Raw genomic sequence first — 23,214 nt, 5'->3', positions numbered from 1 at the left:
TGATGTCACATTTACATGTAAAAATTATGATACACCTGAGCTACCCTTTACACTCAAATTGAATAATAGTGGATTAATCTTGAATGCCACATATTGTGATTTATCATGTGAACTGTTTGACATGCCTAGTGTATTGCCAACTACATGTCATGCAACTGGACATTTGCTATTAACAAGAATGTTATTTGTTAATTACAATGATTCATACATATTAAAATATGGAAAGCATTCTTTATCAAGTTTTTCTGAAGACAATAATCTAATTAAGGATATCCATGAAAAGGTAATTTCTTCCAATAATGAGTTACACTTCATTGAAGCGGCAAATAGAATTAAGTCCTTCGATTAAAAACTGTGTCTGCAAATGAAATACATGTTGCAATGCCTTCTGATTCCAAGAATGGCAAAATAAATTCATAACGCCCAGGTTGCTCTTTTTCTCTGGGGAGAGTGATGTAAGTGGTCTACAGTTTTGCACGTAGCCGTACAGTACGTAACATGCACTCACCAGCTGACCTATCTTGGAATACTGACAATTTGCTTGGTCATTAGATGCGCGTCCGGCCACAGTGCGCCACAAGGGAGTAAGCCACTGGCTGCTGTCCTCAGCATGCCATACAACTAGTGTGTCGTTGGGCGTGAATATGTCTCTTTTCTCAGTAGAGGTGGCAAAAAATAACGTAACTGATAGAAATAACCGGTTACTGAGAAGTAACGGTTACTGCGATAACCGTTCCTCTGATTCTGGCAGTTATTTCAATAACTGTTTAGTGTCAACAGTGCCTCGCGCCATCTGTTGACCGAAGATCGTACTGCGCATTTGGAAGGCGTTCTATAGACCATGGGAATAACTGTGAGACTGCCCGCCATCTGTTGATAAGAACTGTGTACTATTTCGTGGGCCTTCGTTACTTTTAGCATAAACAATTAAATAAAGTTAATGTCCGAGCCGTGGCTGATAGGAGCTGCAGTACAGGCATTAACAAGTACAGTCGATCCCTTGAGCCACCGCCTTACGTGTTAATTTAGCTTGGACGGGTAGTACAAGGAAAGTTACTAAGGAATTCGAGCGACTATGGAAATAACTGTCAGAGACCGGTATTCTCCTCTGGCAGTTATCGTTATTGGCTCGTAGTTCTAGTTCTCTGGCAGTTATCGGGCTACCACCACAGGTAACCTGGAAGCTGGTAACGGAATAACTGTGTGTGTAGACGTTCCTGACTCGGTGACTCCAGTTAAAGGTCGTAGTTCCAGGTGATATTTCCAGAGAGGATAGTAACTGGAGCGAACAAATATTTTCATACTGCTACGGAAACTACAGTGGGCCATCGGGGAGAGGGGATGGCAAATAACGGGAATCTATCGTCTCATTTCTTTGTGCGGTAAGAAATTATCGTACAAATCGACGACGACGAATTTAAAAAAACATCTTCAGAAATCACATTTAATTGTGAATTTCTCTTCACAAAGACCTTCGGAGCTAGATTTGGGTGAGTAATGAAAAAAATATATTTATTGCAATTACGGTTATTTCAGTGCATGCATAATCATTTATTTTTTATTTTATTAATTTTTTTTAAAAATAAGAGCATACTATACAGTGTGGTGCTTTGTGCATATTTACACGCAAGTTTTCATTTGTCGTGACTACTTAAGCTGTCGATACCACTGCACCTGTTTGCCTTGACATTTTCAAACATTAAATTATGTTGCATATGGTGCCGGAATACTTAATTACTTAATTGGAAGTTATTGTTGCAGGTGTAATAACGATAGTGCTAATAAAATGCCACTGTGTGATATATGAACTGTCGTCTCGCAATTATTAGTAACTAATCGGATAGCAGATTGTATCAGTGCTCATTCCTGTGTATCATTTGTTTTTAACCCTGACGATGCCGGGAGGGAGGGGGGGGGAATTAGATACTGTTTCATATTTTAAAATTTTGAAAAGGATAATTGTTTTTAATGGAGTCGCAGAATATCTGAGTGACCACCATCAAACGTTCATTTCTGAGGAAGAGGATGTGGAACAAAAATGGAAAAAATTCAGAAACATCGTCCAGTACGCCTTAGATAAGTTCGTACCGACTAAGGTCCAAAGCGAGGGGAAAGATCCACCGTGGTATAACAATCATGTACGAAAGGTACTACGGAAACAAAGAAAGCTTCACCATAGGTTTAAGAGTAGTCGAATCATAGCTGATAAGGAAAAGCTGAACGAAGCGAAAAAGAGCGTAAAGAGAGCAATGAGAGAAGCATTCAACGAATTCGAACATAAAACATTGGCAAACAATCTAAACAAGAACCCTAAAAAGTTTTGGTCATATGTAAAATCGGTAAGCGGATCTAAATCCCCTATTCAGTCACTCGTTGACCACGATGGCACCGAAACAGAGGACGACCGAAGAAAGGCAGAAATACTGAATTCAGTGTTCCGAAACTGTTTCACTGCGGAAAATCGTAACACGGTCCCTGACTTCAGCCGTCGCACGGACGCCAAAATGGAAAATATTGAAATAAACGATATCGGAATTGAAAAACAACTGCTATCACTTAGTAGCGGAAAAGCATCCGGACCAGACGAGATACCCTTAAGATTCTACAGTGATTATGCTAAAGAACTTGCCCCCTTTCTATCAGCAATTTATCGTAGATCTCTGGAAGAACGTAAAGTACCTAGCGACTGGAAGAAAGCACAGGTCGTTCCCATTTTCAAGAAGGGTCATAAATCAGATGCGAATAATTATAGGCCTATTTCACTTACGTCAATCTGTTGTAGAATAATGGAACATGTTTTGTGTTCTCGTATTATGACGTTCTTAGATAATACAAATCTCCTTCATCATAACCAACATGGATTCCGCAAACAGAGATCATGTGAAACCCAGCTCGCCCTATTTGCCCAAGAAATTCACAGTGCCGTAGACACTGGCGAGCAGATTGATGCCGTATTCCTGGACTTCAGGAAGGCATTTGATACGGTTCCGCACTTACGTTTAGTGAAAAAAATACGTGCTTACGGAATATCGGACCAGGTTTGTGATTGGATTCAGGATTTCCTAGAAGAAAGAACACAACATGTCATTCTTAACGGTTCAAAATCTGCAGATGTAGAGGTAATTTCGGGAGTACCGCAAGGAAGCGTGATAGGACCTTTATTGTTTACAATATACATAAATGACTTAGTTGACAACATCGGTAGCTCCGTGAGGCTATTTGCAGATGACACGGTTGTCTACAAGAAAGTAGCAACATCAGAAGACTCGTACGTACTCCAGGAAGACCTGCAGAGGATTAATGAATGGTGCGACAGCTGGCAGCTTTCCCTAAATGTAGATAAATGTAATATAATGCGCATACATAGGGGCAGAAATCCATTCCAGTACGATTATGCCATAGGTGGTAAATCATTGGAAGCGGTAACGACCGTAAAATACTTAGGAGTTACTATCCGGAGCGATCTGAAGTGGAATGATCACATAAAACAAATAGTGGGAAAAGCAGGCGCCAGGTTGAGATTCATAGGAAGAATTCTAAGAAAATGTGACTCATCGACGAAAGAAGTAGCTTACAAAACGCTTGTTCGTCCGATTCTTGAGTATTGCTCATCAGTATGGGACCCTTACCAGGTTGGATTAATAGAAGAGATAGACATGATCCAGCGAAAAGCAGCGCGATTCGTCATGGGGACATTTAGTCAGCGCGAGAGCGTTACGGAGATGCTGAACAAGCTCCAGTGGCGGACACTTCAAGAAAGGCGTTACGCAATACGGAGAGGTTTATTATCGAAATTACGAGAGAGCACATTCCGGGAAGAGATGGGCAACATATTACTACCGCCCACATATATCTCGCGTAATGATCACAACGAAAAGATCCGAGAAATTAGAGCAAATACGGAGACTTACAAGCAGTCGTTCTTCCCACGCACAATTCGTGAATGGAACAGGGAAGGGGGGATCAGATAGTGGTACAATAAGTACCCTCCGCCACACACCGTAAGGTGGCTCGCGGAGTATAGATGTAGATGTAGATGTAGATGTAGAATTCCATAAATGTTTTAAATTTTGTGGTTAAACTTAACCCAAAAATTTGACACGTTAATAGCACATGTGACTTTCCACAGTGACAGTCATATTGAATATTTTGAAGTTCAGGGCCCTACTTATACATCAGTATTTGTTTAAAATATATGTCAACAACAATTAAGATATTTTTTTAGGGTGGAAATACAGTACCCTCCCTTCCCCCCAATACACATTATTGAAAATGTGTTGGTGTTGCTAGGATTAAAGAAGAAACTTGAAGCTATAGTCATTACTAAAACTGAGTCAATTGTCAACTTGTTTGAAGTAAATATTCAAGCTGCAAGTACCATGTAGAATACTGTACGCAAACATTGTAATATATATCACCAAAAATAATATGGCATCATTTCTATTGTGCTTATGCTGATATGAAACCTATTTTTCTGTAGGTGAAACCCTTCCTGTAGAGGTGATCCTTGGCACCAGTAGTGTGGAAGAGGAGCGAGAGGCACACCAACACCAGCAGATGAGTCTCCGTTTAATACTTGGGATATTATAACAGTAAGGTAATTCTAGTTTGGGTACATTTTTGGCAGATTTGAACTCCCCCTTAAAATGGAGATATAAGTGTAGGGCATAGCATATATTTGTTATGCTACATTAAAAGAGTACTAGTGGTTTTGTGTTGAAGTGTTTAATGTATATTGTCGGTCAGTAAGTCAGAGCACTTTGTTCCAGTTATAGCTCCAGAAGTCAGTCACCAGCAGCAGATGTCACACAGTTATAAAATGGGAAACTTGAAGAATAAGGTACTAGTGGTTTGGATACATGTGTGGGAAATTTCACCTTTCACTTAAAATGAAGGTACAGTTACAGTCATTAAGAGTATACTGGCAAATGGTAACTCAAAGCTCTTTGTTTCTGTTACAGCTCCAGAAGTCAGCAGCAGCAGCAGCAGTCACACAGCCATAATGCAAGAAGCTTGAAGAATAATGTGGTAGTGGTTTGGATACATATGACATATTTCACCTTCAGTTTAAAATTGAAATTTGTTTATATTGGCAGGTGGTAACTCGGAGCTCTTTGTTCCAGTTATGGCTCCGATAGTCTTCCAGCAGCAGCAAATGTTACACAGTCCTATAGAGGCAAACTTGAAGTATAAAGTAATAGTGTTTTACATACAATGGCAAACTTGACCTTTCGCTTAAAATGGAGGTACATTTGCACTGAGTTTAATGTTATGACACGTGAATGGATTACCAGTGATGTATATGTAAATACTGGAATTTGTAACTTAGAACTTAATTTCAGTATCGGCTTTGAAATTTGGTCACTGGATACAACTATATTATCTTTCATGTTGATAGCAGCAATCATCAGATTGCAATCCAGTTAAGTACCTGTGAGGCATGAGATGTCAAAAATACTTGTGGGTTATTGGTAGCCTGTGTCAAGGCATGTTGCACCTCAAAGTTTGTAAGTACAGTAGCATTTTGTTTTCTGCTTTACTTAAAAATTGGTAGCTGTAGCACCCATTCTGACATTCAATTATTTTGAATTTCAAGTTTCTTAGAATGATACTGACATCAGTTTGTTAACACTAATCCGTATATTATTGTTAATATATGCTGCTATTTTCCTCAGATGTTAACTGAAATTGTTTTATTGTTATGATAACAACACTTCAGCCTTTGCAAACTTGCAGTATAGGTTACCTGCTGAGAAATATTTACTGGAAGAAATGGTTTCTTGAATAGGACCGAAAGGAAAACCACTGAAAATGCCAAACGTGAATTGGTGAAACATCTTGTGCTCAATACTAAATTTCATTTGCAAAACATGGAAGTTTTCCTATCTTTGTGGTGGAACACAACAAATTCTCATAATTTTGCTAGTTTGTATTCTAGAAAGGGTGCCAGAAATGGAAGAGTATAATTTTTATTAAATCGGGCATTAAATGTAAGTAGGTTGGAGTACAGAAAGGGTGCAACTGGCCTTCCCCACTGTAGCCTGATGTGCTCCAACATGCATTTGTACTGATGTGCAGGTGGTTATAACACTAGTATCAAACTGCATGGTACCCACTTACTAATGTGACCTACCCTTGCATGATCTTCTGCAGACAGCAAGAAATCTGCTACTGCACTTACTACCTGTCCAACAGTTGTGGAGGATTTTTTCCCCTTGGTGCTTGACATGACATGTTTTGCCCTCTGCCCTTAAAATCTCAATTCTTGTTACATTTTTCATCCATTTTCTATCTCCTGATGGACCTGTATTGATTAAAAAACTAATCACTGCAGAGGTGATTGTAGAACTTTTGCTAGTGGCGGTGTGGAGGGGCTCCACTCTTTAAAAAATAAAATTAGATTGTGGGACATGGAATTATTATTAGATGCTTTCATGGACATTTTGTTTACTGAAAAAGTCAGTCATTATCTGAGGTATTTAAATGTTAACTTCAAATCTAAAACTGCACCAAAAGATAAATTTCAGTAAATCTGTAACAAGTTTCAGTATCTTGCTTCACATGCTGGACCCTCCAACTATAAAAAACAGTGTTTTGCAGAGAACAGCTATTCAGATGTTAACATCCCAGAATTTGTGTAGAAGATATCCCTTACATTGTTAGTTTCATTGTGGTCACACTCTACAGTGTAGTGTTATCAGCATACATATAGAAGTTTGAAGAACATATTAAATTAATTGCTAGACATGCCTTAAGTGAATATGTTTACTACTAATATGAGTCAGCTAAGTAGTTGCTGCAAGTTTTTATGTTGTTTCTAAAGTGTCTTTAGACAAGGATATTTCTGCTGTTTGTTTCCTGTTCTTCTGTTTCAGATAACTACTCATATATGCAGCAACTGCTGAAGCAGCCTCTGGCAGTTTATTGAAGTTCCGTGAACAAAGTGTTGTGTGGTCTGTTTGTGTAAAGTGATAAAGAAAAATGTTAAAGTGTAATTGCATATGTAATTGTGTATATAGTTAATCATTATTTTTGCTAGTTGTAAGATCTATTTTCATGTAAATCAGAACATTGTATAATAGATAACAACCGAATGAGGCAGTGTAGCTATTAACAGCACTGACCTCATATTCGGGAGGATGGGGTTCGCTCTGTCTGGCCATCCTGGATCGCTAAGGCAAATGCCGGGATGGTTCCTTCATCAAGGCCACGGCTGACCACCTGTCCCGCCCTAAAAGAGATCTTTTAAACATTGCGTGTATACCCATATTTTGAATTATTGATGTTTGTTGTATTATGTTGAGATATTCTTGGATGAAATAAAAAAAGTTTATACATTTGTATTTGTGGTCACATGTTAAATTACTGAGAAAATTGCAGAGTGATTATGGCACCGAATTTCCATTCAGGTGCATTGGGATCCTTCGCCTGTTTGAACATCCTGATTTACATTTTATTTGGGTTCCCTAAATTCCTTTAGGCAAATACTTTTGTTGGTTCCACTGAATAGGCCATGGCAGATTACCTGCCATGTCCAATCTGAGTTTCTGCTCCGTCTCTTGACATAACTATTTATTCATTCTCTTTATAATGCTGCAATGTTTTAAGTGTTCCATATCATTGTGAAAAAGTCAGAATAAAATTGATCATTTCACATGTACATACATTTGTGTTGGTTACCATTTTTTATTTTAACTTATCTTCCTTTTGTTCCATGTTCTCTTAAGTAATTTGTTAAAAACCCATGAGGTCAAAGACGAGCACTTAATATCATTTTAGGATATATTTTATGTACAAATAAGGTAATCTCTTATGTGGCATGGTAATGTCTTTGTTGAGGTGATATTACTGTCTCATGAACATAGGTGTCTTACATAGAACATACAGAAATTAAATAGCTCTGCAGTAATCTTGTAAGAACATATTTTAATTTTGGGGCAGGATAGGAAACTCATCTCAAGTGATACATGTATCATCTCCTACCTTCTCAAGAAATGTCAAAATTTGTGGCACTACTGTGAGCACAAACACTTGCTGTCTCATACATAGTATGGAAAGCTATGAAGTGTAGTAGTGTGTATGCAACATGTTAATACTTTCTAGGGATTTTAAACTTACTGAAATGCCTTGAGTATTGGCGGTGATCTAAAAATGGAACATAGTTGAGTATCTTCTCCAAGTATACCCCATCACTAATGCTTGGTAGCATCATGATGTAAAAGTGCCAGTGCTGTATCAGGTCAACTTGAATACAAAGAAACTTATGTAATTTGGTGAGACTTAGCTTTGTGGCATTAGTGAGAGGATATTTCTGCTGTTTGTTTCCTGTTCTTCTGTTTCAGATAACAAAGTATAACATAAAGCATTTGAATATAATACTTACCACCATCATTCATTTAATTAGTTTTTGGCCATTGACTTTGAAACATTTTATACATAGTTTGGAGCATATCACTGTTATGCGGGAACAGTGTACACTTCAAACATAGGTATTGCAATTGAAGCATTTCACGGAGGTATATTTGGCATGAATACAATATGCTTACAACAATAATCACGTCAGATACATATTTACTTACATTTGGGCCTATTAGCACTTGTGAATACTACATGAACGTTTTTTTAATAAAATATGCTTTTTTGTTTTCAAAGAGCTCAAGTCAGTTCATTTTCTATTATGTTAAGCAACACTGAAAAACTCAGTTAGGTGCACTCATTGCTACGTTGAGGTTGTTATATGCAAGAACTTAGCCCTTCATTTTGAGTGCTCATCTTGTCTTGTTCATGAATTAGTCTTACCTATTCAGACAGTTAACTGTCATGATATTAAACTGCAAAAAGATCAAAGCAGGCAGCTGGCATTGACAGATGAAGTGTTTCGAAAGGATTCGTGTTATTGCCTCGTGTGAGACAGAAAAAAAGCAAACCTTGGAATCCACAGGTAAAGCATTCCCCAGGAAAGGAAATTTTGTATTTCCTATAGATGAATATCTTAACAGGGACTGGTAGAGTAACTTAAGTAAAAAGTATTATTTCAGTTTTGACAGCACTTTACTGCAACAGACAAGATCAGATTTCTGAAAACTTACTGCAAATTTGTATTACCTACACAATACCATTAATTCATACTCTCACAATCTGGATATACAAAGAAGAATTGTATAAAACGAGTGAAAAGGTATTGTAATGACATCTGAGACATTAAGCCTTATGAGTTGTTAATCAATCATTCAGCACTGGAATTCTGTATACAATAATGCCAAACATGACAGATACACAACAAACTGAAGGCTTGGACATATGCATTAGTCATTCTCCCACCACAAAATCAAAACCCTCACTGTAGATTAGATTAACTTGTTTTTGTCCCAGAGACCCAAATATGAGATGATTCTCATGGATGAGCAACATGTCAAAGTATAATATAAAGCATTTGAATATAATACTTACCACCATCATCATCTGTCACGAGATTGTCAAAATATGTGAATATATTGCAGTAAACTGGAGCTGCTAATATGTACAGTATTAATATACTGCCAGAACAAAACATAGTTATGCACTTTTAATAAATTTATCACACACAGAATACCTGATCTTGACTGTTGTGACCAAGTGCTGTCAAAACTGAAATATGCTGGTAGCAGAATTTTTACTTAAGCTGGTCTAACAGTCCCTGTTAAGATATTCATCTATAAAGTAGAAGTTGCCTATCAAAAAGTCTTTCAAACTCTCAGTAAACCGTGATTTATCTGAAACAAAGTTTTTAATGGTTGCTGGCAGTTTATTGAAAATGTGTGTTCTTGAATGTTGAACCCCTTTCTGGTCCAAGGTAAGTGATTTTAGATCTTTATGTAGATAGCTGTTCTTATTCCTAGTATTGATACTATGTATTGTGCTATTGGTTGGAAATACTTGCAACAAATTTCATTAAAGAATAAATATACTATAAAGCAGTGGTTAGAATATGAAGTTCCTTGAACAGGTTTCTACATGGTGTTCTTGAATTTATACCACAAACGATTTTTATTAGGCCTACATGCTAAATACTTTTGCTCCGTTGATGAGTTACCCCAGAATATGATCCCTTATGACATAACAGAATAAAAGTATGTAAACTTTTTTACATTTGTGTCTCCTACATCTGACACCATTCTCACTGCAAATACAGATTTGTTTAGGAGCTTTAGCAATTCTGTGGTAAGCCCTCCAACTGAATTTATTATCGAGTTATAATCCCAGAAATTTAACACTGTCAATCTTTTCGATCTGCATGTCTTTATATGTTATGGGATTACAGAACCTTACGTCACAGGTCAAAGCAGACGGGTGGAATCGGACGCTTCCATTCATCGTATGTTATACACATGCTGCAGCTGGAGAAATCGAGCAGTTTTCCAACTAGCATACTCACACTTTCAACCATATGACTATCTTGTTGAGGAGTAAACGAATCTTTCACATTACGTATATTTTTGTGTTTTATTACAAGGCAGTACACTTATTCTATTAAGTAAACAACACACGAAATTAAGCTTCGAATTTAACCTAAAGTATTCAGTTTACATATTTCTTCAAACTTAAAAACGCACGTTGTTAACATTTTACTTAAACAGCGCTGTGGCGAAGTTCCGCGTACTTTCTGTTGCAGCTGCGAGGATAATATTTCTAATAGCGACCGATAACCTACATACATATAATCTGAAACACTAATAATCGTTCTAACATCAACTAAAATGTACCCGGAGTTAATAAGCTGAGGTTATGACACGATTCATACGACATTCCTGCTATTTCACACTACTCGCAGTTATACTGATAACTAAACTGATGGATTCCAACTATGTCGTTATTTAACTGTCGGAGTTATCGGTATTCGCTAGCGAAAAATAACTTGGCAGTTATTAATAACCGTTAACGATAACGGTTATCAAAGAATAACTGGAACTGTGATAACGTTTACTCCAGAATAACCGTTTGGCCCACCTCTATTTCTCAGCTCACCATGGAGCCTTTTGATATGACTGTAATTAGCCGGTGTTAGGATGTCAGACACAGTGATGATGGGTGCGTGTAGCATGCGTGTTTTATAATCAGTCTTTTGTTAATAAACTGTTTAAACTTACTTCTCAGTGTTCGCGTATTCTGTACCTCAGGGACCCACTGCTTACGAATTCAGACAAATATTTCGTGTAATTATCATCTGGGAGTAACAACACAAATAACCTCTTTATAAATGTAATCGATAAATAGTATAATTGAATCCGTTGGATCTACATAATAAAATCCTCAACAAGGTGGGGAAGGACGGGAGCTCAGTTTGCAGGACCACTTTCCATACATTTCTTGGAGTGTTTTGCATGAGATATGACTTAAAAATTAGGGTACCACAAGTTCTGTCTTCATTGGATTCCAAACTCCATTTCTTAGAACCACAACACTCGACAGATGACTGTTACCAGTATTGTGGTACTATTAGAGTGCAGATCAACTGAAGAGAAATGTGAATGGTGATGTGGCAGAGATTTTTTATGTAAATGTAAACACAAAAAAGTAAGTTATGTAAGGATATTATCATCTCACCTAATAAAGCAAGTAAAACATGCCACACTCAGCCAGAAATTTATGGCCACTTTCTTTTTTTTTGGAAGGGGGTGCAATGAAGGAATCTTTGCTTTCCTAAAGCCTTCTGAGAGATACTAAGAAAACCAAGAACCATCATCCAGAACATGTAATGCTACCCCTTGCTGTCCCTTGACTACCATTATCTTGTTTTGGCACAACAGTGTCATATTATACTCAGTATAGCAAAATGAGAATTAGTGTCAGTTTCATCTGAACTTTTTGAACATCTGACCTGCAGTGCAGGCTTGGTGAGCCCCTCCTCTTTAAACATGTGAAAAATGGCTTGGCTCCCATTGATTTGGTTTCGTGAACTGATGATGCTGGTGACAATCACAGATGGCAGAATGTTTACAGAGGGAACTCGTCTACTAATTAAAGAGAAATAACTGTTTTTATCTGAATATTGGTTATGTAGAGAAGTAATGTTGTCATTCTTGTTGTTCTCTTTAGTCCGAAGACTGGTTTGATGCAGTTCTACCCTGTGCAAGCCTCATCATTTTCACATCCATTTGAACCTGCTTACAGGATTCATCATCATGTTTTGGTCTCACTCTGCAATTTTTACCCCCCCCCCCCCCGGCGCACACACACACACGCGCGCACACTTCCCTCTAATATTAAATTGACAATTCCTAATATTCTATCAACTGATCCCTTCTTTTAGTCAAATTATGCCTCAAATTTCTTTTCTCTCCACTTCTGTTAAGTACCTTTAAATTAGTTATGCAATGGACCCAACTAATACAACCAGCATTCTTGTGTTGCACCACATTCATAGAGCTTCTAGCCACTTTTGTACAAGGTTGCACTCCAGACAAATGCCTCCAGAAAAGATTTTCTGAACTGTTAAAGTTATATTCAATGTTAACAAATTTCTCTTCTTCAGAAACACTTTTCTTGCCATTGCCATTCTATATCTTATATCTTCTCTACTTTAGCCATCATCAGTTATTTTACTGTTGAAATAGCAAAACTCATCTACTTCTTTTAGTGACTCATTTCCTAATCTAGTTCCTTCAGCATTGCTTGATTTAATTTGAGTACATTTCATGACCCTTGTATTGCTTTTCTTAATATTTTTCTTATATCCTCCTTTCAAGACACTGTCTATTCTGTTCAACTGCTCTTCCAAGTTCTTTCCTGTCTCTGACAGAATAACAATGTCATCAGAAAAGCTCTAAGTTTTAATTTCTTCTCCCTGAACTTTAATTCCTTCTCCAAATTTTACTTTGGCTCCCTTTACTGCTTTCTCAGTGTACATATTGAATAACATTGGGAATAGGTCACAACCCTGTCTCACTTTCTTCTCAACAATGGCTTCCCTTTCATGCACTTTGATTCTTATAACAACTGTCTGGTTTCTGAACTTTCCGCTTCCTGTACGTTTTTCACCCCTAGTTCCTTCAGAATTTCAGAGTATATTCCAGTCAATGCTGTCATAAGCTACCTTTAAGTCTATAAATGCTATAAACATAGAGTTGCCTTTCCTTAACCTGTCTCCTAAGAGAAGTTGTAGGCTCACCTGTTCCATCATTTCTCCAGAACCCAAATTGATCTTACCTACAGTTGGCTCCTACCACTTTTTAATTCTTCTATAAATAATTCATGTCAGTATTTTGCAATCATGACTTATTAACCTGATAGTTCAGTAATATTCACACCTGTCAGGACCTGCTTCTTTTGCAATTCAACTTATTACATTCTTCTTTTAGTCTGAGTATATTCCCTGTCTCATACATGATGCACACCAAGTGGAATAGTTTTGTCATGGCTGGTTCTCCTAAAGGTATCAGCAGTTCTGAGTGAATGTTGTCTACTGTAGGAACCTTGTTTGGGCTTAGGTCTTTCAGTGCTCCATTACATTCTACTCGCAATATCATAATCTCCCATCTCATCTTCATCTACTTCCTCTTCCCTTTCTATAATATTACTTTTAAGTTCATGTCCCTTGTATAGCCCCTCTATGTATTCCTTCCACCTTTTATCTTTCCTTTCTTTACTTAGTACTGTTTTCCATCTCAACTCTTGATGTTCATACAGCTGCTTCTCTTTTCCCCAAAGGCCTCTTCTTTCCTCTAGGCAGTATCTATTTGTCCCCTAGTTATTCGTCCTTGTATCGACTTACGTTGGTCCTCTAGCCATTCCTGCTTAGTCATTTTGATGTTGTCAGTAATTTTTTGATGGCTGTATTCCCTTTCATCTGCTTCATTTGCTGCATTTTTATATTTTCTCCTTACATCAATTAAATTCAATGTTTGCTGTGATATCACATGATTTATACTAGGCCTGATGTTTTTACCTATTTGATACAGATAGAAAGATGGCGTCTAGTGCGGTTGTGTGTAGTGATCAAGTGAACAAAAGTTACAGTTGTGCCTTAAAAACAGGTGTCTATGGGAATTGTAGTAGTGAAATCGTGAAGCTAAAAGAACGAATTTCAAGTTTACAAAAAACTGTGGACGTTTTAAGATATGACATTTCGCATTTAAGAAACGAAAATGCTGAGCAGCTGAAAGTCCCTCGCAACATGGCGCCAATTGTAAATAATGAGTCGAATTACTCGACAAACAGGAGTAAAATTTACGAAAATACGTGTTGCGTGTGTAAAAAGTACAACACTTTCAGTGACAGGATGTGTTTAGCTTGCACTAAAATATCAAAAGTTGCGGAAAGGAGACATGCAGAATCGGAGAAATTCCAGTGTGTAGCAACTACATCTAATGAACAAAATGCAACGTTGAGTCGAAAAGTTTCGGGACCCTGCTACTGTGGACATCGTGTCTGTAAAGAAATTATGTGCATAAAATATAAAACTGTGTTTCATTTCTCTTGTGTAAATGTGAACTCGAAACAAAAGTTCTGGCTGTGTATGGAAGACGAGTTAGGACTAGACTTGAACAACAAAGACTGTACTCACGATATACTCAATGTGCTCATTGATGAGGTTAAAGAATTAAAAAGTAAATCTGACGAGCTCCCACGACAGAAGTTACAGAATGATGGTGAAATACTCAGAGACAAAAAAAAGGTTCCAAATCATGCGAAAACAAAAACTATAAGCGAAATCGCTGCAAAAACCAATCAGTATAATACGCCTAAAACAACATCTAAAGCTGTGAAAAAAATTGCAAATGATTCCTCGTTATACATTACGACAAGGAACAGGTTTGATGTGCTACAAAAAGATGAAAATTGTGAACAACAAAGCACTGAGGTAAATAAAAACTTCATAGTTCAAGTAAACAGCATAACGTCGCTAGGCAATGAAAACCTCGTAACTCCATCTGACAATGAAATCCACGTAACTGCATTACCAAATGTAGAAAATTATGCCACATAGGCTGTTGAAACCTTCCATCTTCGAGTTGAACGGTGTTGCCATCTAGCGGCAACCTCACATCTCCAGCAATATGTAGTTTGTGCTGTAAACCTCGTATCTCCGGTAATCGCCATTGTTAGTGTGCAGGGCGAACACATACTCCGAGATTTAAACGTTTTTTGACGTGATAGTAACGTTTTTGACTGACAGACCCAACACTGCTTTATTGCTACAGGTACGTGTTAGTATTTCTAGGTATTTATGTATTGTATTTTAATATACAGAATTAATAATGACCTCGTTAAATACAATGTTGACTTACGAGTTTTTCATCGCGCGTAAAGCAGGATGCGCTCGGTACATAGGAGGTTCTAATTTTAGAACTGAACAGAATCCTATACATTCTACAGTAACTGCTTTGTTTTCAGCTATGGGTAAAAAGAGTAAATTCACTCTTCACCTCGTGAAACAAGCCGACGGATCATATCGTATAAAATCACCGGAAGAAGATTCTAGTCAGGTTCCTCCTTGTCCTACACCAAAAGAAAGGGTAGACCTACAAAATGAAGGTAAACCGTAGTTTATATTGTTGTAACTGGAAGTAAGATCCTTGTTTGGAAGTTGGGGTGATTAAATTATTTAAATGTTATTGATGACGTTATGGTTTACACTGCAGATAATGCGGAAAAAGAAGCCAATACAGAGGCGAATTCCACTTCTGAGTTTGAAAGTCTTTTCGAACACAGCAGCGAGGATGATATCTCCAGTGGCAGTAGTGATGCGTACGATCCAGATAAAAACGAAAATGACCATAGCAGTAACAAGAGCAAGGAAGACGACGATGACGAAGTTGATGTGGAAGTGAAGAGTACTAAGCAGCGCCGTAAAAGGAAAAGCAATCAATCACTTCAAAGTTTGCAGAAAGAAAAACGTATGAGGGGACAGGATTATTTAGGAATGCAAAAAGATGAGTTTGGCAAAAAAAGACAAACAATTAGCAGGAGCAGGAGGGAAATGAAACCACGATGTACTTGTAAACATTCTTCCTTAAATCGGAACAGGAATTGCAAGGATATTACAGAAGAGCAGAGACAGCGAATATTTAATCATTTCTGGCAGGATATGTCTTGGGGTGAAAGAAAAATTTTTGTTAGAAGACATGTCTACTACGTTCCAGTTAAAAGACGCAGAAATAATTCAGAATCTAATAAATCTCACCGTTCTAACACACTATATTACAATTTTGTAGTAGAAGGACAGAGAAAAACTGTCAGCAAGACTATGTTTCTGAATACTTTGTGCTTAGGCGAATGGAGTGTCAGAACATGGGCATCTAGTGCATCAGGAAGAACGCTTGCAGAAGGGCCTCAAATGCAGGAGAGACCAACGAAAGTTTCAGGTGGACGACAATCAGCATCAGAATTTTTTGCAGAGTTGCCGAAACTGGAATCGCATTACTGCCGTCGTTCTTCCACAAAACTCTATTTGGAACCTAACTGGCAGAGTAAATCAGAACTACATAGGGAATATATACAATTTTGCAAGAAAAGAGGACAAATCCCAGCTGCTTACAAACAGTTCTGCGAGGTATTCGATGAAAATAATCTTAACTTATTTTCGCCTAAAAAGGACCAGTGCGATCTTTGTTGTTCTCACCAGACAGGCAATCTCTCAGACAATGAATACTCTTTGCATATGGCCCGAAAAACTCAGGCAAGGGAAGCGAAAAACAGTGATAAATTAGGATCAGCTAGAGTGTTTACAATGGACCTTCAAGCACTTCTCCTTTCTCCCAGACTAAAAGCATCTGCACTGTACTATAAAAGCAAACTGAAGGTCCACAACTTTACCATCTATGATTTAAAAAGTAACGATGGTTATTGTTACCTTTGGCACGAGAGTGAAGGTGGACTAACAGCTTCGGAATTTGCCAGTATACTCGTGCATTTTATAGAAACGTACGTCCAAAATGATTCAGAAGCTATTTTCTATAGCGACGGATGCACGTACCAGAATCGAAACTCCGTCATGAGTAATGCACTGGCTTATCTTGCCAATCAGAAGGCATTACAATAGTGCAAAAATTTCTGGAGAAAGGTCACACCCAAATGGAGTGTGATTCTATGCACTCCACCATAGAAAGGAAGTTAAAAAACAGACACATTTATACTCCTGCTGGCTATGTAGAAGTTTGTACTACCGCAAGACAAAGTCCTAGACCTTATGTTATCAATTATTTGGACCACACGTTTTTCAAGTCCTATGATAAACTCTCGTTGTATTCATCCAAAATTGGGGATCCAACAGTGACTGATATCCGGTGTCTCAAGTATGATCCCTCCGGAAAAATGGAATATAAATTGAAATTCAGCGATACATGGGAACCACTTCCAAGAAGGATGTCAAACATACCCAGCTCACTTACAGTGTCCCCTCTCAACAGTTCACCACTAAAGATCAGTGCAGAAAAGTTTACGCATTTGCAACAACTAAAGCTGGTCCTTCCTAAGGACGTGCATTCATTTTATGACACACTGCCTCACATTTGTAATGAGAGAACATGTCCGTGCATAAAAAAATGCAGCCAAAATTAAACTTGTTTACAGCCACCTATGACTGTCAGTGTAGCAGCAATAGTAACAACAATAAATGTTAATAAACTGCACAAATGTTTACAGTAAGAAAAGGTTAATTAAAGCTAACAACATTGTTTCTATGTTTTTTAAACACTGCAATTTATTAACATCCAGATTGCAATATTTTGATCAAAGTGAAATTATTCATTTCACTTTATATCTGTAACAATGTATCGTTACAGACGTTTCATAATACACAAATAATGTAAAATTTAAGTAAGTTTTTTTAAAACAAGGTCATTTCAATTCTTAACCGTGCACTCGTTACATGCCTCTTATCTCCATCACTACCAAAAAAATAACTGTGAAAACCTCGTAACTCCAAAAACCAGCAGACAATTTGAAGTGCATAATAAAGTCTTATGTACCAATGACCGGATCCATATGGTGTAGCAGAAACCACTACATTTAACTAATCAGGTCCTCATGTGATTTCTATAATTAGTTTTTTGTTTCTCCTGTAAAATTTGACCAATTTGAGTTACGAGGTTTTCATTGCCTAGCGACGATAAGTAGCAAGAAACATTCGTACAGCAGACACAGCAGTAACACAAAAAGCTCACCTAAATACAAAAAAAGAATAACAGTGTTTGCAGACGGCCATGGGCGATCAGTTGCAGCTAACTTAATGCATCAAAGTCATAATAATTTCGTAATCCAAGGAAATGTTATACCAGGTGCACCATTAACTTCAATACTTGAAAGCTGTAACAACTTACAAAATCTCACAATGAATGACAGTTATAATCTGGGGTGGCACAAATGATGTAGGCAAAAACGAAGCAGACAAGACATTAAATGCTATAACATCAGCATTAATTAAGCTTCAGCACACAAATGTAATCATAGTAGGCATACCCCATAGATATGATCTTGAAAGCTGGTCTTGTGTGAACGATGAAACCAGCGGGGAACAAATAGGAAAATAGCCAAAATAGTGAAATCTTTCCAAAACACTCAGTTTGTAACAGTCGCTGAGAACAGAGACTGGTACACTTCTCACGGACTACACCTAAATTCCAATGGCAAGGAAGAAATGGCCAGAACTTTACTTGCAGTCATCTCTCCAAAAAATCAACTAAGGCCTGCAATATCACTTGAGTGGAAGGATCCAGATGGAACTGAGCAAATAATACCACAGCAAGAAAAAATTAGAGTAGCATAAATCAACCACAATGTTGTCAAGAGGACAGTAACGAACAATGGAGTACGAAGATCAGTTTGCAGCAACAGGATATTCAAAAGTCCAGAAACACATTGTGCTCATAGAAGATCCTCAAGACCAATAAAACCCAGAGTTCAAAGTGACATGTTTTTGTGGGAAAGTAAAGCAACAAACAAATTCCCAGGACTGGGTAAAAACAACTGGGCAAGCCAGCTAGTTAAAACAACAGAAGCTGTGGCATCAACAGCAGACTCTTCAGTATCACTTACTCAATGAAATGTGGTGAAGTATACAACTCCAATTACTGCAACACCAGGCAGTTCGGCAACTCCTCGGACTGTACGGAGCAAGAAGGCACCTCAACAGCAACCTTGACAACTAGACAGACAGAAGCCAGGTTGGGTAGTAGATCGAGAAATGCTAGATCGCCAAAGAACAGGAACACTTTTAATGCCTGGATCCAGAACTTATGTAAGTGAACCAACTCAATGCATTTTAAAGGAAGATAATCAGAGTGACCAGTTAAAAATACCACTAAGGCTCATGCACCTAAACATACAGTACCTTAGAAATAAGCTTAATATATTACAGGTTTTTGTAAATGAACAGTCACCTCATATAGTAGTGTTAACTGAGCATGGATTAAAATCTGATGAAATTATTTACTGCAAACTAGAGGGCTACTCCTTAGGAAATAGTTTTTGTAGACAGCAACATAAGGGTGGTGGTGTGGCAGTTTACATTAGTGAGAATCTCGAGTACAAGAAAATAAACTATCTAGACCAGTACAACAAAGAAGGCTTGATTGAAGTAACAAGCATTGAAGTCCACACCAAAGAGTGCGGAGAGGTTATGAGAAAACATAAAGTTATTGAGATTTACCATCCACCAAAGGCTTATGTAGTTAGCTTCATAGACATATTTAGTAGAGTAGTGGGACGTTGTGGTCCCAGTGACCTAACTATACTTGGTGATCTGAATATTGAGGCAAAATCTTCCAGTTTGTGTAATATGAGGTTAATAGATACTTTTAACGCATATAATCTCATAAATGTAGTAAATAGTGATACCAGGGTAACAAAGTCCACATCTAGCAGAACTGATTACATTATACTATGTAAACATATTAAAGACAGTGTTAGGTGCTGGAATATGGATTTTCACTACTCTGACCACAAATGCCAGCTTGTAGAGTATGTAAACACAAGCATCCCAAATATGACAAAAGTTATCGAAAATAAAAGAATCCTAAAAGAGGGTAACATCCTTGCCCTAAGAAATACATTAGCTATAGAGGACTGGGATCTGGTTTACCAGACTGAAGGATCTGAAAACAAATGGGCCAAATACTATGATATTACGCTAAGACACTTTGACAGATGCTGCCCTGTTAAGAAAATACAAAGAGTGTTCACCCATAACCAAAGTGCAAAAACCAACAGACTGATACTTCCAACAAATATGTTAAAACTCAGGCAAAACATCCAGGACCTGGATGTGTTACACAAGTCAACAAACCTGCAGGTTTTTAAGGCCAAGTACAACGAGGCCAAGAAAATCTTTAAGAAAGAGCTTTCAAATCTAAGAAAACAGATATACAGCAGTGAAATAGCTCAATCAGACAATATAGCCAAGACCTCATGGAGAATTGCAAATCAATTTCGCAAAGCCACACTGAAGCCAGAAACTGAAATTGTAAATCTAAGACATGAAGGAAACACAATTAAAGATCCTAATAAAGTATGTAATGTTTTCAATAAATACTTTATATCTGCAGCTGTTAGTCCAATTAATAACACAATTGTGAGTAGTGAGGTAAAGCTCCGCCCCTTTGAAGAGCCACCTTTTGAATTCAAACAAGTAAGTGCAAAAGAAATAGGCAGGATAATAAATAACCTAAAGAATAAGTTCTCATCTGGATGGGATGGTTTGAGTAGTATCATGATTATAAAATGTAATAAGGAATTAGTTAAAATAATCACCCACCTGGTAAACTGCAGTATCAGAGAACATACATTTCCAAATGTATTGAAATGGAGCACAGTTAAACCAGTGCATAAAAAAGGATCCAAGGAAGAGATTTCGAATTTCAGGCCCATATCATTAATACCTGCCTTCAGCAAAGTATTTGAAGTTGTGCTGCTGACACAACTTAGTGACTATTTCTTGAAAAATAAGTTCCTAACAGAGACACAACATGGATTCCGAAAAGATCATAGTACTATCACAGCAATTACGGAATTTCTTCACAAAACGTATGGTGCCCTTGATCAAGGAATGCAAACAGCTGGCATATTTCTAGACCTTACTAAAGCCTTTGACTCGGTAAACCATGAGTTACTTTTAAGTAAACTTGAGTCATACAATGTAAATGCTGCATCCATGAAATTGCTGGCTACATATTTATGTAACTGCAAGCAGTGTACAAAGCTGACTTACAAAATCAATAATCAGATCATTAATTTCCAGTCCAAATATGAGACAGTCACACAAGGTGTACCCCAGGGCTCAATTTTGGGCCCTTTCCTTTTCCTAGTGTACATAAATGATATAGAGCAACCTTTCAACTCCCAATTGGTAACCTATGCAGATGATACCTCACTGTTATTTCTTGGTAAACAAAATGATGAGTTAAAGTTGGTAGCAACTGAGGGACTATGGCAAATAACTACTTATTTCGAAGATCAAGGTTTGAAAGTTAATATCAGTAATTCTCAGTTATTGCCATTTAAACTTACAAACTCACACCAAACCTCTATCAGCAACATAGGTGGAATTGAAGTAGTGGACACAGAAGGCTGCAGATTTCTAGGTATTCACCTAGATGAAAATCTAAGATGGGTAAACCATACCAAATTTTTATGCAATAAAATCAGCAGTTCATTACATCTAATCAGCCAGTTATCAAAAGTAGTTCCACATCAGACATTAAAAACTATTTATTATGGAACCATTTTTGCACAGATTAATTACGGGATAGAGATATGGGTTTGTGCTGCCGACATACATATGAACAGAATATTAACCCTACAGAAAAGAGCAATCAGAATTATCCATGGATTAGGGTATAGAGATTCATGCAGGGAAATCATTGTTCATCATAAATACCTCACAGTCTACTCACTGTATCTTTACAAATTAATTATATTTTTTGTGACACATCAAAACAAAGCAACAAAGTGCTCTGATATGCATGCCTATAATACAAGAAATAAAGACTGCTACTACAGACAAAGAACAAAATTAAAAACAACAGACCATAGTCCATGCATTAGTGGTCAAATATGGTACAACAGATTACCGAGCTCTATAAGGTGCCACAAAGGGAACTTATTTAAAGTGAAACTGAAATATTTCTTGACTGACAAGTGTTTATACTCTTTAAGTGAATATTAATATTAAACTAAAATAAATTATTGTATATGTCTGCTTGTGTCTGTATATGTGTGGATGGATATGTGTGTGTGTGCAAGTGTATACCCGTCCCTTTTTCCCCCTAAGGTAAGTCTTTCCGCTCCCGGGATTGGAATGACTCCTTACCCTCTCCCTTAAAACCCACATCCTTTCGTCTTTCCCTCTCCTTCCTTCTTTCCTGATGAGGCAACAGTTTGTTGCGAAAGCTTGAATTTTGTGTGTATGTTTGTGTTTGTTTGTGTGTCTGTCAACCTGCCAGCACTTTCACTTGGTAAGTCACATCATCTTTGTTTTTAGATATATTTTTCGTACGTGGAATGTTTCCCTCTATTTTATATATATATATATATATATAGTTGTGCAAAATCTGAATATTTGTAATAGGTACGATGTAACACCCAATATTGTGCCTTATTAGGTACAATGGTACATTTGTATCATGTATATGTAATCACATATGTGTATATGACTGTACTAAACTTGTAAAAAAATGCTATGACGTTTGCAAAAGACACCAGTTGGTGTCTACATGCAAAAAAATACAATAAATAAATAAATAAATAAATAAATAAATAAAACTCTGCTCCCTACATTATTTCATCTCTCAAAGCTACACATTTGTCATCCACTGTATTCTTTTCCCCTCTTTCAGTTAATAATTACCTACTGCTCCCTTTGAAACTCTAAACAACTGGTTCTTTCAACTTATCCAGGTCCCATATCCTTAATTTCCTACCTTTTTGCAGATTCTTAAGTTTTAATCTACAGTTCATAACCAATAAATTATGGTCAGAGTCAACGTCTGCCCCTGCAAATGTCTTATAGTTAAAATCTGGTTCTGAAATCTCAGTCTGTACCATCATAAATAAATCTGAAACCTTCCAGTATCTCCAAGTCTCTTTCACATATACAATTTTCTTTCATGATCTTTAAACAAATTGTCAGTACTCTTTGTACAAAATTGTGCCAAACTGCTTCCTCTTTCATTCCTTCCCCAGTTCATATACTGTTTTCCCTTCTCTTCCTATTACCGAATTCAAGTAACCTATCATAAT

General features: G+C 37.2%; 1 long non-coding RNA gene across 4 annotated transcripts; it reads left to right on the top strand.

The window, feature by feature from the left end:
* The first annotated feature begins 987 nt into the window (after window positions 1-987).
* LOC126251805 (uncharacterized) lies at window positions 988-6,411 on the top strand. Of its 4 annotated transcripts, XR_007545787.1 has the most exons (6): window positions 988-1,490; window positions 4,481-4,597; window positions 4,770-4,840; window positions 4,962-5,028; window positions 5,124-5,246; window positions 5,343-6,411. It is a non-coding gene; the product is annotated as an uncharacterized LOC126251805 (long non-coding RNA). The 4 variants fall into 4 exon arrangements; XR_007545784.1 differs by having other exon boundaries at window positions 997-1,490; window positions 5,124-6,411; XR_007545786.1 differs by lacking the exon at window positions 4,962-5,028 and having other exon boundaries at window positions 996-1,490; window positions 4,770-4,895; window positions 5,124-6,411.
* The last annotated feature ends 16,803 nt before the right edge of the window (window positions 6,412-23,214 follow it).

This window comes from Schistocerca nitens, chromosome 4 (assembly GCF_023898315.1).
Source record: "Schistocerca nitens isolate TAMUIC-IGC-003100 chromosome 4, iqSchNite1.1, whole genome shotgun sequence".
Taxonomy (NCBI): domain Eukaryota; kingdom Metazoa; phylum Arthropoda; class Insecta; order Orthoptera; family Acrididae; genus Schistocerca; species Schistocerca nitens.
The sequence above is the reverse complement of the archived record's forward strand: the minus strand, read 5'-3'. Positions and strand labels throughout refer to the sequence as shown.